Raw genomic sequence first — 13274 nt, 5'->3', positions numbered from 1 at the left:
TCATATGGCACACCTAAACATTTGTAAATAAACTGTCTAATACAAACAGCATAGTGAGTCTGTTATTCTCTTTGTAAAGGAACTGGGGGAAATTGAAAGAACGTGAACAACTCAACATGTGTAATGTATAGATTTTATTCATGCTTTTTCTAAGTTTCTAACAATTCAAATTCATGCATTGATTTATAAGTTCTACTATGTCCCATGTTTTACACACCGGTAAATATGCCTACCTTGCACTCTGACTTTTATTTTGCTATTTCAGATATCTTCATCCTCCATCTGTGAGACCATTTTAAAGGCTTTCAAATTAACAAATTCCTCCTACATTTGATACAGCTCTACAGGCACAACATATGTACAGGCATTTTCATAGAATGATTAGTCTCTCAAATGTTTGGCTATGCAGAGTTTTCTGAGTTTATTTTGACAGACCAAGATAGTTTAGTTTTCTCTTTAATAGGCATTGTTCTTGACACACATTAACCAAGTTTCAAGGTTTGTTTAATTAAGGCAAATAAATAAATAAATAAATAAATAAGGGTATGTTTTAAAGCAGGCCTGTCAAACTGGCGGTCTGCGGGCCAGATGCGTCATGCACAGGCAACACCCACCCCAGCTCCACAAAGGCAAAAAAGTCACGATCCATCACAATACGTCATATGACATAATTGAGTTTGACCCCGTGCTTTAATGGGAAAAAGCAGAATTCTGAAGTGTGGAAATCTACAGGAATTCATAATTGGGTGGCTGTGTTGGGAGATGCTGTTATTTAGAATGAATCAGGGACAGTTTTTAAGGTTGTTGCAATCCTGTGCACATTTTCCTTACAATTTTTTTTTCATTGAACATTATGGAATTTCCTCAGAGTAAATATAAATAGGATTAGATTGTCTAAGTGGAAAGGGTAAGAAAAAAAGTTTTGTGTATTTAAGAAAGTGAGCACTCATAAACATCAAATATATAAAACACGGTAAGTTCTGAGTCTGTCAAAAGGGCCCAGAAAATAAATTTGCCTTTCAGATACTGAGGAAAAAGCACACCCCTTGTTCCTGGAAAAGCATGTTATGTGCACCTGCTTGGATCAATTTATAAATAGATCAGCTTCTCCAACTTAATGCTAGGCAGAAGGGCTTATTAGGACTGCGATTCCCAAAATTCCTCATCTACCATGACTGTTTGGGATTCTGGGAGCTGCGGTCCCAATTGGTGGGCATCAGGTAGGGGAAGATTGAGTTAATGGAATGACACGCTACCCCTCAACCACCCGTATCTTATTAGGAAGAGCATACTGCCTCCAATGAAGTCAACTTGCCGGCCATCTAAGCCCGTCACTATTGACACTTTGAGGCTAGACTTTTCGCAGCGCTGCCAGGAAGCGCCAGGGGCTGTGAAGCGGGGAACATCCGCCTGCGCGCTCTGCCACTGAGCTACGCCCCCTCCCTGAAAACTCCCAGGCAAATGTTAATAATAGCAGAGCAGACAGAAATTTGAGAGGCGAGATATTTTCCCAGTATGGAAAGATTTTTTTTTGGGGGGGGGGGGCGAAAAAAAACTTCCGTTCCTGACATTCTAACGGGGGTACTAGGTTAAAAAAGATAGGAACCTTGCCAGAAAAGAAGCAAGGGAAACGGCGATGGTAACCCTGCGCATTTCACTTTACCAGTTTGCAGTAATGAGATACGATTTCCCTGACCGCCCCCACCACCCCGCCTCCCCAGTAATCCCGATTTAGAAGCTGTCCATTTAAAACCAGAACATCGACAGGTACCGCAAAGAAGGAGAGGGGTGGGATGGGGGGGTGGGGAGAAAGAGATGTTCCGCGTGCTGCTTTGCTTCAAAGCAATCATCAAAGGGGAGCCGAGAAAGTTCTGTACCTTCTGGAATTTGGACACGGTCCACCGGCTTAACTCAAAAAGAATCTCGCCGGACTCCCTAAAGACCGGTGTGTTTCATGATCTCATAAGCTTCCTGTGGATGACAGCCCACTTCCCGAACTAGCCGCTCTACCCGCCCACAAAGCGAAGCACTCAAGGGAAGCCGAACAAGGCTGCGACCCTACGCAGGACCCTCGGCTTTTAAAGCGACCTCGCTCCCGCCGCCCTCCCCGAGCCAAACAGGGGTCGGCCCGTCGGTGTTCGGGCCACTCGCAAGAAGGGCCGTCAAAAAAAATGCCGCCGCCGCCGTGCGTCAAAGGGCGGCTTTGCTTGAGTCGGACAGTCGGCCAGGTCAGCCCCCAAGCCGCCCGCTTCGAGTTTTCTCCGCTGTGACCCAAGCCACGCGCTCGGCAGGCGGCGGGCCCGATTTGCTCCGCCCCTTTTTTTGATCCTTACTGCACTCAGGAGAGGCTCGGTTGAAAGGGTGAATTTGGGGAAGCGGGGCGGGGGGGGGGGTTGGGGATCGTTCACGCCGCTTCGAACGAAGTCGCGCACTTTGGAATGGCGGCGCTCCAGAGGGAAAAAAAGCTTCGCTCAAATCTCAGCCAGCCATGCGAGCTTTTGAGTCTGCCGCCGCCGGCTCTCTCTCTCTCTCTCTTTCAGACTTCCCAAGGCGTCAGGTCGGATCTTTCGCCTTTCGGCTCCCCAGAGCAAGGGAAGCTCTTAGGCAAGACGAAATAAGCAGGATTTGGGGGATATAAAAGCAGCGCACGAATTTACAGATTATCTGTTTGGCCGTGGCCGTCGGATTGGAGTCATTCAGTTAGACAGGGGCTTTGGGGCAGCTATTGGTGCCCTTTCCTAATCGTCCATATGTTTCAGGCATGCCTTTAAACACAAGGCCTGTTTTTTTTTGTTTTTTTTTAAAGTATTTCCATGCTGTACACTGAAGATACAGTTCCTGTGTTTGTAGCAAAGGAAATGTCATAAATCGAATCTCTCTCTCTTTCTCTCTCTCCCTTCCCCTCTCCCCTTGGAAAGTGGATTTTCAACGAGATCTGAATTATTACATGAGAGCAAATCTAAACACTCTTCCCCTCTTCTTTAAAAAGAGTTCTTGGAAGATAATTCTTCTTCAGGAGTCTATTCCCAAATCCCAAATTCCCTAAGCCTCTTTTCTGCTCTTACCTCTTACTGGTCTAACTAAACAATTGGGGATTTTTTCATAAAGCAGGCAGAAAGGTATCTCGAGGCTCACAAAGCTTGCTTGGCATGTCATCAGATTGCCACGTAGTGGCAGGTCTATATGCGCAGTTAGGAGAACCAGTGTTTTCAGGGCGATGGCAAGGACGAAGCCAATGAAGAAAGCTACATTTGGCGGCCTTATGTTCTTTCCAGTAGTTAAGAAAGAAAGCAAAACGATTTCCAAACTATCTTTGTGCATAATCTCCAGTGGTGTGATGGGTGACAGAGAAATTAAATAAACAAATAGCTAAATAAATAAATATTGCTACAATGTAAATGTCAGTAATATAGCCAAAGGCTTATTCTTCTTCAATGTATTCAGGTCTAAAAGGCTCATTTTGAGAGAACCTGTTCTTGTTACTTTTTATTTATATCCTGCCATTATCCAGCTCAAGATGGCATGTAAAAGGCTCTCTCCTCCCCACCACACACACACACACACAACAACAACAACAACCCAGTGAGATAAATTGGGCTGAAAGCAAATGATTGGTCCAAAGTCACCGCATCAGCTTCAATTTCTAAGAGAGGTCTAGAACTTCCAGTTTCTAGACCAGCATCTTAACCACTACACTATCTCTTGACAGGTACATAACCTAGCAATAGCACTTAGATGTATATACAACTTTATAGTGCTTTATAGCCCTCTCTAAGTGGTTTACAGAGTCTGCATATTGCCCCCAACAATCAGAATCTTCATTTTACCAACCTTGGAAGGCTGGAAGGCTGAGTCAACCTTGAGCCAGTCAGAATCAAACTCCTGGCAGTCGGCAGAATTAGCCTGCAACACTACATTCTAACCACTGTGCCACCACAGCTCTGTATAATACATATATTATGTTTTCTGAAATATGGGTCACACTTCTGAAACACAATGGAGAATGATCTGTCAAATGTTCTGTCCAAGCACCACCTGTTTTAATATTTTAAAATCACAGTGTTATATAACAGGTTGCCCTTACATTAAGATAGATATAAAGATAGATATAAAGATAGATAGATAGATGATAGATAGATAGATAGACAGATCTGTTAACTATTATTTATGTTTTAGATTTTTCTGCCAACTTGACAGACTCTTTTTTATTCTAAAAAACATAATTAAACCATGATGTGTAGACCTAGTGAAAAATATGTATGCAACCATCAATGCTAGCCTCTGATCTGAAAAGACTTCTCTTTAACGTGCACATATATGAGAAGAAAATGCAGTTCATACTTTCTCAGACATTATGTATCCTCATAATGTAGAGCAGGGAGAGAGGCAATGGACCCAGAATGAAAATTAGACTGGAGCTTTACTGAATAATAACCTTGCAACAGTTTGGCATTAAAAGGGTAATAGCTTTAATATTGCAGTGCCTCATAATATGCTTGATAATCAGTGCCCAGCCTTTGTGATAACTAAAACTGTAAAATATAAGTCATCAGACGACGCAATAACATCCTTTGGCTTCTGGTGCAGCTATTACCAATTACTGGAATAATTATGTAGCTCAAACTCCTTATTTTGGGAGGAGAGAGCTGCCATGTATTCCCATCTCCCTAAATCCTCTAACCAGGAACCCTGTCTGAGAACAAAGCACCACTGTAATAGCTTATATAAAGAATAAACTTACAAGAATGACTACTAGAAAATATTTTCAGGCCACTGCAGACAAATATAAGATCTAGCAAAGATTTCTTCCTGTCTTGTTTTTGTTCTTAGTGAAGGGGGGGGACACACTATGGTATATAAGAAAATGGCAATGGGAGGCAACAGTCAGATTGAAAGAATTTTCTAAATGGCTGCACTTTTTCTTTAAAAGACCAAGTTGAACTGGAAAGGAGGAGTTATTCCTCACATGTCACTAGCTGTGCTGTGCTGTGCTATGCCAGGAAAGAAAGATTGCTCTTTCCTGTTCTACAGACAACAGGGTCTGCTTGCAAGTTCAATCTGAACCTCTTCCAGGATTAAATCCTTGAAGATGTAAAGTAGATGTTAAAACATAATTAGTTACACTGGTTACTCATAATACCTTCCTTCCTTCCTTCCTTCCTTCCTTCCTTCCTTCCTTCCTTCCTTCCTTCCTTCCTTCCTTCCTTCCTTCCTTCCTTCCTTCCTTCCTTCCTACCTACCTACCTACCTACCTGCCTACCTGCCTACCTGCCTACCTGCCTGCCTGCCTGCCTTCTTACAATAAAAATAACAAAAATAGAATTTTTTAAAAACACTACAGTAGGGAAACATCACTTGAAATGTTTTCCAGAAAAGCTCAATTTTTAAGAACTTTTTGAAAGCCATCAAGGGGGGTAAGCTAGATCTCTGAGAAGGGATCATTTCATAGTATCAGTGTTGCCATTGAACAGCAATACATTTTGGCACTGGTTCTGCTTAACTCTGCTAGAAGACACTGAAGCAGTTTGGAGAAGACACTCAGGCAGGCACCAAACCTATATGCAGTACATTATACTGTAGGTTAAACTAAAGCCAGGACCTTAAATTGTACCTAGATCTGAATCAATAACCAGTACAGGGCCCACAATATCAATCTTATGCTGGATGTCAGTAAACACAAGGGTCTCTGTATTTTGGACTAGTTATAATCTGCATAAACTTCAAAGGTGGCTACATTTAAACTACATTTTATTTATTTTTATTTGATTTGTCAATTGTTTACAAGATAATAAGTACAAGTGTATACGAGATTATCTGAGTGATGAGAACATGAAGTGTATACTTCACCAGGCACACCTGGACTGGGCAGGGGCCCTTCTAGCCCTTGCTTCCATTTGGTGTTCATGCAGGAGCTAGGAGTTCAGAAGGATCCAAAATCAGGAACTTGGTTCTTAAAATGTAGTGCTTGCATGTCCAGAGATAAACCTGGTGTTGATGGAAAACACTGATATACAAATAGCAACTGTCTTGCTTAAGTTCAACTTCATTTTTCTCCCATCCAGGCCCTTATAATTTCCAAGCCCCAGAATGGATCATTAACAGAATCTCCTGTATTGCTCAGTGTGTGATTGGATATGATGTATACATTGATGATACCACCCTATTCTGTCAGTTGATCTCCAGTGATTTAAATGTTAAAGTGCAAGGGAGAAAGGACCAACTCCTGTAGTGTCCCAGTTGCTTTAGGCCAACCTCTAACCCCCGCCATCAAACAGACTGTAACTGTCCATTAAGGAAAGAGCAAACCAAGTCCTAATCCCAATTTATCTATAGGTGGTCTAGTAAGATACTGTGGTTCATGGTATCAAAAGCTGACTATTTTGAAATTGTGGCAGTATATAAATTCAACACATCAAGAAGCTCCTAATCTCTTCCCAGGTGAAATTCAAGATGCTGGTTATCACATTTAAAGCCCCACATGGCATGGAACCAGATTACTTGTGGAACCTCCTTGATGAGAGTATCTGCCCATTGCACTAAGCCAAATATGGTGGCAGGTTCCAGGTCCCTTCCTTTAAATATTACCATCCAGTGGGACCGAGGAAGTGTACTTTTCCTGTCAGCAGCAGCTGTCCTATGGGACACCCTTTTCCCCAAGATCCAGCAGGCCTCCAGCCCCTTAACCTTCCAAAAGGCCATCTCTTATCCCAAGGTTGAGATGGTTTTGTTGCTTGCATTGGGTAAGGGTGGAGGTGTCAAATTTCAGTATTTATTGTTTTTATTATTATTATTTATTTGTAATGTTGTCATAAGCACTCCATGTTTTGTTTCATATGAGGTGGTGATATAAATTTTTAAAAATGAAATAATAAATCAATCTGGGAAATAAGACAGCATGTATAGAAAAAGTCGACATGTCGTCTTTGGCTTACAACAGTTCATTTAGTGACTGGTCAAAGTTACAACTGCAGTGAAAAAAGTGACTTATGACTCTTTTCACACTTATGACTTGCTGCAGTATCCCCATGGTCACATGATCAAAGTTCAGATACTTGGTAACTAATTCCTATTTATGATAGTTGCAATGTTCTGGGGTCATATGATCACCTTTTGCAACCTTCTGCCAAACAAAATCAATGGGGAAGCCAGATTCACTTAACAACCATGTCATTCTTAACAGCTGCAGAGATTCACTTAACAATGGCAAAAAGATCGTAAAAGGAGGCAAAAATTCACTTAACAACTGTCTTGTTAACAATAGAAATTTTGGGCTCAATTGAGTTCGTAAATACAGGACTACCTGTACTTTAGTTCTGAGTCCCATATTGTATACTCTACATTTTTCTTTTCATTCTTGGCAGTCTTTCAATATTAAACTGAGGGCACGAGATGGCTCTCGTCATATGATTAAGTACACAGCTGTCACATTCAAATGAGTGGAATTTGAAAGGAGTCTGGCATAGAGACAGCATGTATAAGTCCAGCCTACCTTTTTCATGAGGTGCTGTTTTATGGCAGAGTGCTGCTATGGCTAGTACACAGCCCTGTTCAAGGGCTTGCTAAACCCACTGATTAATCCAACCAAGCAGACAGCTGTCTTTTAAAGCAGTATAAATTGCAAAACCAAATGTTGGTACTGTTCCCTAGTTTTGCAAGCAATAAAACTTTCAGTATCGAAATAAGTCACTCATTGGAGACCTTCAGTAACAGTGCAGGGCCCGGAAGAAGGAGAACCAACTGTAGATAGATACTGGAAGAAAATTGCAGCAATGCAACAGGTTAAGCTACATGTTCAAACAGTTGTGATACATTAGAATGTAAATGCCCAAAATTCCTACCAGTTATGTAGGAAAAGGACTTTCAGTATTCTATGGGCAGAAAAATTGTAGAGGCAGCAGGAAAATGTGTGCTAGCTCATATATAAAAGGGTGGGAGGGAATTGGGGACTTTTCTGTCAAGCAGGGTAAAACAAGCCTGCATTTGCTGACTTGCCAGGAATAGAATCATACTTCAGCTGTGCTACTGTGATTCCAAATGCTAAGCCAGTAAGGAACCCAGACATAATGCCTTCCTTTAACCTTGTATTTCCCACGACAGCATTTTAATGCCTAAATTTAAATATGTGACATGGTAAATTAGAAAGCATTAAAAAAATACAAAGAGAAAAGCACCCCACCATACCATCCACAACATAAAGGCCACATATCAGAATTGTATTTTAATATACAATTTCATTAGCTTAGACTTTAACTGCATTTGGTTAGTCATGCAGTATTTTTAATTATTATTATTTGTATTATTTTTCATGTAATCATCAGGACTGGGGTTCAACTTTGATATTACTTGTGAGTGGATCAGTGGATAGTACAATCTTGTATCATTCAGGAGGTAATTTAATGGGATTTACTTCTCAATAAGATTTGCTCTGTAATGTCTTGCTTGCTTGAATACAAATAAACCGAAACCTGCATTCTTCACAAGTTGTACAACTGTCAGTTGTTTTTCAGGACTATGAGGAGTCAAGCAAATTAACAACCAATAATTATATTAGAAATATAATAGATAAAAATAGCAATTTCACTGTAGCTCTATGCATCTCAGAATTACTCAGAAGTAATTTCCATTGTACTGAATGGTACTTATTCCCAGACTGGAGTATTCAGGATTGGAGCCCTTGTATCCCAAATAAATATTGCCTTTTCATAAATAGAAATAACCACAGCATGTACATATGGTTCCTTATGTAAATAATTGGTTTAATCATTAAATAAACTCAGAAAATGCTGTGAATGTGATTCACAGGCACAGGATTGAAATAAATAGGAGGTGTTGACTCCAGTGAGATGTGGTTTCCCTCTCCTTGTCTGACATTCTCCATCACTTTTATTTTGCTTTCTGCATTTCCCACTATCTTTACTTCTCCCTTTACTTCTTTTGGGTAAGCAAGAGACAGAGGGCATCAGTTTGAGTCCTGTGTATTTTTCTCCTAAGCTCTATTCATTAGGGAAAATAGTTCCAGAAGAATGGTTAAGATAATGTTAGTGATATGCTACAGAATAGTTTAGTTTGTAGTTGTTTTAAGCTTCATTATTTTATCTGGACAAATGTTTGTATATTTTCAGATGACTTGGGACATTTTCAAAGTTTCCTGTGCTGCAGAATCATAAAAAAATGTCCATGGCTGAAATTCAAAAAGTATACATAATCCGTTACCATGCTTAGAATAAAATAAAACTATGCCCCATGGTTATTATTAAAATTATGTGATTGATTGAGGATGAGAGAGTTAAACTTGTACATTTTGTAGAGCTAATCATTGACATAATAAAAATATTCTCATAATATGGATTCCTCCCCCCCCCCAATGATTAGCTGTTTTAAATGACACATGATGCAGGAAAACTGCCATTTTCTTCATTTTAAAAACTTGTATGGAACTGATTCTGGAGCATACAGGGAATTTGTACTCTTTTTAAAAGAGTACAAGAAAAGGAAAGTTAAGAAAAGGAAAGCAAGAAGGAAAAATATTGGTTCAAGTGTAAACCATTTTAATAATTCTTTATGGAGTGATTAATTCCCTAGACAGTCTCTTCAAATAATCTTCTAAAATATGAACAATTGTGGATTCTTTCTGCATAGACTGTTACTTTTATTGTTGTAAACTAAATGAGCAAGAGCAGCAAAGTTACAGATGTATTGCATATTTATTTATAATTTTTCTCTAAAGTCTGATCCTTTTTGTATATAAATGAGATTTTGAAAATAATTTGTTGCAGAAAACAGAATTAAGCAAGAGAGAGAAATTCTCTTAGCAATTTTAGAAAGTGTAACTTCATTTAATTAAGTAAAGCTATTCTGCTTTTTGCACAGAATAGGAAAAAGGAAGGAAAGGAAGAATTCATTGTTTCAAAATCATATGACATCTTCTTGCCTTACTATATTTAGAACAAAGAATTGCATATGTGTATATCCAGTCAATTTCAAATGCAGTTAAGGGCCATATGTACATGCTCTCTAGAATACCCAACCCTGGACAATTGTTACCATTTAGGGTTAAAGAAAAACATGTAGTAGAAAACTCAACTAAATTACCATTCATCATGTATCTTAAAACTATAGAAACGGATGATAAAAATTCTACAGTCATATCTGGAAAGCTCAAAGAACTATTTTTATATATAAAAAAGTTATCATGTGTATTTTTTTAATATTTAAATTGGTCTGCTTTAAGAAATAGCCGAATGAATATTCCATTGAGATTAATAGGACAGGCACAAGATATCTTTGCCCCAAAGAATTCCTATTCTGTAACGTCTTGTATTTACTCACTGTAGGATAATGAGCAGTGTGTTACAAAGAAATAAATATGCTTACTGCCAGAGTTTTAACTGCAGACTATATTGCCTTATGGAATGGGACCTGAATATGTCCTCTGAGAAAATTTGCCATTATTAAGGTTCTACAATTCCACATGCATTCAGATAAAATTTAAGTTCCATTTTCTGCTAAACATGTTATTTAAGGAAGGACTTAAAAGGCCATAGTATAATGCTAATATTATCTTATTAATTAAGATGAATTTAAGTATTGATATTTTAAAATTTAGATGTGTTTATCTAGAATATGTTTTTTTAAATTAATCTGCTAATATTTTGTTGTCATATTCTTAGAGTTTTATGTAATATAGTAATGTGTAAAGTTAACAATTAGGTTTAATATTAAAAGTAAAAAAAATCTGGTAGTATGTTTTTGATGGTCTTGCTTATTTATTACGTAAAAGGTATTTGGTTTTTCAGGAGTAACAAAATATTTGTTTTGGTAAGAGAAGAGAAAATTTCTATCAAGATTTAATAAAGATGCATCATATTAGCAGCTGTTTGGGTTCTTATATTCCATAAAAACTAAAACTTTTTGAAAAAACTACTTAAAGCTTAATATCTTAGTGACCATATTATAAAATTGTTTGATGGTATCTGGATTTCTTTTCTCTTAATCCATCTTTTACTTTCTTTACAACTTTACAGAAATGTTTTTCAGAATAGGGGATTTTTTTCCAGGCAATATATTTATCCCAGTTTAGTAACGAACATGGTACATTAAGGAGTTTTACAGAGCATTGCAGTCGTCCGCAATATGTTCGTTGGCTTTTATTCTGAAAGAAATATGTAAGCAATTGCAATAAACCCATAAAGCTTTAGTTTCTTGGAATGTCCAACTTTATAAATTACATTATCCTTTTCTCCAACATAATTTGTACCATTGTTTAAAATTAGCAACCGTTATACTTCACAAATTTTAAAATATTATTACAAATGTCCTTGGCATTCTTCTGGAGCAGCTGCATGGTTTTAACAGATATCAAGACAAATCAGCTGTTCTCTATGTTTCACTTAAATGAGAAAAAGAAGTCAGAAGGATGGCAAGAAAGATACCCATTTTTTTTGCATGAAATAGGAACCATGGAAATCCATTGGATTGGCTTCCAAAAGTGAATTAAATCTGAGAAGTTAAGAGTTGTCCTTGTCTTTTGAAAGCAATATCTTGCATAGGAAAACATGGAAATATATTCTGTATGAAATGCCTTTAAAATAGTTGAACAATACTTCTTTAAAGAGTTGTCTGATACATGAACAATAATTCTGAATTTCTTAAGTGAATAATTTAATGTGCCAAATTAATGTCATAATTTATCTATCTGTTGTTCTGTGCTCTTTAAACTTGTGTGCCAGACAGTATGTCAGTATGGAATCTGGTTGTGAAAAGCAATTTCATATGTTCATTTTGTATATAATATTAGTCTTGGACTAAAAAAAAATCAAAACTTGATTACTTGTTTACAGAAATGCTTTCCATTTGTTTGACAGTTTGTAAGAACTGCTCTGAAGCATAGTTAAAAGCACAAGCTTGTGAAAATAGACATTCCTCATAAAAAAAATTCTGCTCCTCCCCAAATATGTCTTAGCATTTGATCTTTTTTCCCACGTCTTTGCTGTAATTAAAATAAGATTGCCTTTTAAAATGTTATCCTTTGCAAACTGCTTGGTGGTGTTAAGACATAAACAGTTGTGCACATTGAATTCTCTTTGCAACTAATATGAAAGTACTATTATATTCCCACTTTTCTCCCCATAATCCAGCTTCTGCCTCTAGTAAAAATCAGCGAAATTTGTACCTGACTGCCTTTCATATTCTCTTTAAGGTAAGTTAACTCCAGGGGCTGTATTCAAAAGATAATTTCTATAGCATTTTACAGGTTAGACAAATTTAATGTAGGTATAAAACATGGCTGATGAAATGTAATTTATCTCTTTCACTATTCATTTCAAAATTAAAAGCCATGTATTGTTCAGAGGTGAGGGATGCATTTTTCTTTCCTTTTTTCCCCAACTGAATTATTCTGCATGAGTGTGTATAAATGTCCTCAGCCATTTTGTCTTCACTGGCCCATTTGATCTTTAAAGTTGATCTTACTCATCAAAAAAGTAACAGGCACTGAATTTCCCTGGGCAAGTTTGCCTTGTCAAGAGTAATTATTGGAAAACAGCACATTTCTCAACCCTCTCCATTGGAACATAACATTTGTAGAAACTCACCCATTTCTGGTTACAGGCATGGTTTTATAAGGGAATTGTCAGGCTGACGGCAAATAGGCATTAATATTATCAATTTATCTAGTAAAAAGAAATTATGAAAACTCACCAGTGCCCTTCTTCTCCAGGAAGATGTCTCCGTCAGCACCTGCTGAGGGCTTTGTTGATTAAACTGACAGGTAAAAAATTCCTGTAGAATAAAGCCAGACCAGCTGGCTTTGAAGAGAAACCCCCCAGGTTGGGTCCTGTTTGCCTCACTCACCCTCTGCACCAAAGGCAGGAGCTTTTTCCCCCTTGCTGTTGACCTGTAAGATGCGTGATTTCCATGCACAAGTGTCTGGCAGGCTTAGGCCCACCTGCTCTTGTCACTCTGGAGTAAATTTAGCTGTAAAAGGTATCGCTGTCAACCAGACCTTTGTGAATTCTGGCAAAAGAACACAGAATTACTCTGTCCACAAAGCATGCTGTACATTCAGTTGGGAAATATCAAATCAATAGCAGTACCCCAAAACCACTCCTTTGGCAGATATAAAATAAAAAAGTTCTTATTTACATTAGTGTAAATATCTCATTTCCAAGCCTTAAAACAAGGCCATAGTTTGTATTTTTAACTGCAGCTAGAATACAACTATCATCAGGCCTGGGAACCCCAGATTTATATGGAGCTGATCAAGTGGCTGGTTT

General features: G+C 38.1%; 1 protein-coding gene across 5 annotated transcripts in view; it reads right to left on the bottom strand.

The window, feature by feature from the left end:
• The window catches only part of MEF2C (myocyte enhancer factor 2C), a 199734-nt gene extending 186835 nt beyond the window's left edge, over positions 1–12899 (bottom strand). For all 5 annotated transcript variants that reach the window (XM_087958202.1, XM_026672222.2, XM_026672275.2 and 2 more), the window contains exon 1: positions 12700–12899. The gene's annotated coding sequence lies outside the window, so the exon portion shown is untranslated. The remainder of the gene's footprint in view (positions 1–12699) is intronic.
• Between the last annotated feature and the right edge of the window lie 375 nt (positions 12900–13274).

Source organism: Notechis scutatus, chromosome 2, assembly GCF_049901735.1.
Source record: "Notechis scutatus isolate UNSWTSFEM ecotype Mainland chromosome 2, rNotScu1.2, whole genome shotgun sequence".
Taxonomy (NCBI): Eukaryota; Metazoa; Chordata; class Lepidosauria; order Squamata; family Elapidae; genus Notechis; species Notechis scutatus.
The sequence above is the reverse complement of the archived record's forward strand: the minus strand, read 5'-3'. Positions and strand labels throughout refer to the sequence as shown.